Source organism: Triticum dicoccoides, chromosome 7B (genome assembly GCF_002162155.2).
Source record: "Triticum dicoccoides isolate Atlit2015 ecotype Zavitan chromosome 7B, WEW_v2.0, whole genome shotgun sequence".
In the NCBI taxonomy this organism is placed as follows: domain Eukaryota; kingdom Viridiplantae; phylum Streptophyta; class Magnoliopsida; order Poales; family Poaceae; genus Triticum; species Triticum dicoccoides.
The window spans coordinates 488,152,814-488,156,020 of NC_041393.1; positions in this window are offsets into that span (position 1 = coordinate 488,152,814).

A 3,207-nucleotide genomic window follows, 5' to 3' on the forward strand; every position below is an offset into this window, starting at 1 on the left:
AATAAATAATAACTTTATTATTGCCTCTAGGGAATATTTCCTTAAATTTTGTCATGGATTGCTCTTCGCCTTGACCTCTAGATTGCCCAAAGAGTGACCACCATGCTTGTAAACTCTTCATGCGACAGTATTTCAGGCATTGTGAAGATCCAGTTTTTAGCATTTAAGTTCATATTATCACACATCTTCTCCACCATCAACTCGGATGACAGAGATCACGCACACCTTGTGGAGACGTAATCGATCAAGGCATGTTTCCAGCCATCTTCCACCGAATAGAATGGGAAGATTGAGCTTGAGGCCATATGTCAATGATGAAGAATGTCTGGTGTTGGTACTGAGTCCCTGCATAATCTCCAAACAAAGTTTTTCAATTTTGAGGGGACATTGATGTTTCACAAGGACACCCACGCCTCCATCTCTTGATCTCATGCCGACGACCCTCCTGTAAGCCGAGTTACCGAAAACTGGCGGATACCCCTTCCACTCTAGTAGTTCCTATATGGGCCGGCCCTAGTTGTTTTTTCATCGCTTTTCACATTTTCGTAGTATTTTTCTCAGAGTTTTTTCATTTGGTTTTTTCTTGCATAGTTTTTTCTCGATTTTCCCATTTTATTTTTCCTTCTTGCTTTTTTCGTTTCATTTTCCCTTTTCCTTTATGTTTTACCTTTTTATTTTTTGGATTTTTTCATGAACTTTTTAAAAGTAGATGAACTTATTTTCAAATTGATGAACGATTTTCAAAAAATGATGAACTTTTTTTTCCAAAATTGGTGATTTTTTTTCAAAATTGATGAACTTTTCCCATTTTTGTGAACATTTTTTAAAATTTTCCAAATTTTAATTTTTTTTCCCGAAATTCGATGAACTTTTTCAATTTTCGTGAACTTTTCTTGAAGTTTGTCAAAAAAAATCAAAATCCCTGAATATTTTGTATTTATTAACCTTTTCTGTTTTTGTGATTATTTTGGATTTTTTTAGATTCTATATGGGTCGGCTTATTTGCTACATCATAGTAAGTGCCGAAATCTTAGTCGGCACATCCCCAATTTCTATGCCTCCTTATTGCGAGTTAGAACATTCACTTAGTATGAAGTGGCCTGTCACAATAATTTTTTCACCGGTTTTAGGAACCTTCTTATATGAACCGGTATGGCATGGTTTGCGGAACATACCATCCGGTTTTAGGAAGGTTCTATCAGGCTTTTGTTTTTCTTTGTCTATTCTATTTTAATGGTTTCTTCTAATTTTTTGTTTGGTTTTTGGTTTAGGTTTGTTTACCATTTGTGTTATTTTATTCAAATTCATGCATTTTCTTAATCCTCCCGGTTTAACTGTACGAACATTTTATGAATACACGCTACACATTTATCAGACATGCAATGAACATTTTTTAGTACATGTTGAATATTTTATAATACACATTAAACATTTTTTCAGATACGTGCGAAACATTTTTTGGACACAAGTAGAACATTTTTTAGTACAAGTTAAACATTTTTTAAATGCATGTCAAACACTTTTAATACACCATGAACATTTTATAAATGCATGTCTGGAGGGATCTTACTCGGGATACATACCACGACCATGGAATTCTTAGCTTTTTCGGTGGGTTAGTTTCATATCAATTTCACCTTCGAAATAGAGTTGACAATTTCACACGAAGCCTGATTGCGTCTATGGGGCTCTCAAGACGAGAATAAATCTGCCTTCCTTCGAGAGGAAAGGGATAACCATCATCCCATGCTTATGCTTATGGGAGGGCATTAATATTCAAGTGTACCAAAGAGAAAAATAACGACCGCTTTGACAATCACTGACTTTTCTTATTCAATGTTGTGATTGACAGTTTGAATCTACGAAAAGGTAGTATGTCAGGGTGGTTGTACACTAATGATCACCTAGTGCCTACATACGAGACACTCGATCGGTGCTCATGGATACAAAATGGGAACAAAAAGCCCCTCTAGTACTATTAGGATCCTAGAGCATATCGAGACACATTCGCATCATGCATCCATCATTCTTGATTCTAGTTCTACTAGCCATTGTTCAAATTTGAATTACAATGGTTACAACGGAATTGACTACCTCCTAGTTCAGCATCAATGAACTTGCCCATATTGAGCAATGATTATTTTGTAGTACTAGATATGGATTAGATTGCCATTTGTTTACTAACTAGGACTGAAGCAATGTTTATTTTGTAGTATTGCATATGGAGTGCAATGTGTGGTAAGATTATAACTATTGAGAAGAAATGACCACAACATAGGCCATGCACAACCAAACGTCATGTTTTGCATTTGATAATCATAACCTAGAACTGTTGCCATCTGAACATGAGACATCAAACTGCTCAGTGATGTAATGTAGACTACGAAACCATGTGCAGAACAATGTTTTTTTGCATGTTTCAATTAGTCGGATCCAACTCAGACACATATGCAAATACCCCCAATATGATGCAAGCTACCAAAGCCCCTCTGATGCGGAGCATCCTACGGTCATCACCATGGACCTACCATCGTGTCACCAAGCACCAAGAGGACCCATGACACGAGCATGAGCTAGAACTCTCAAGACCAAGGTGACTTCTCTCCTTAGTGATATCTCATTCGATCCTCTCGAGACATGGCTACTACCTAAGTCCGAAATGTTGTGCATGATTAGGTACCAAGAGGACCCCCCTAGGATGCACATGAAGATGGTCAAGATCCCAAGTCCACAAGATGAAGAGAACCAACGGAAGAAGACGAAGGCATCTTCCAGTCCCCGGACATCCGGCCATGGCCTCGGACATCCGGCCATGGAGATCTCACATGCAGCCAAGGACCCGCAGCCAAAGCTACAGGGCCCGGACATCCGGCGTCCAGCCCGGACATCCGGTCCGTCGCCTCGGAAATCCGGCCCCTAGCCCGGGCATCCGGACAAGCTGTCTAGGGAGTACAGAAGGTTGGCCCGATAATCCGGACATCCGGCGACGACCCTGGACATCCGGCACTTCAGGTCGCTCCGGATGTCCGGCCAGCGCTCGGACGTCTGGACCAGTCTTGCCCAATGAGATCCAAGACGGCACCAGGCCAACCTGGACATCCGGCCCGACAGCCCGGACATTCGGCACCCCACGAGCACCCGGACATCCGGCCCGACCTATCCGCGCACAGTAAAGGGCCGAGCCCATGTACCCCTCTTCGCCCGCTA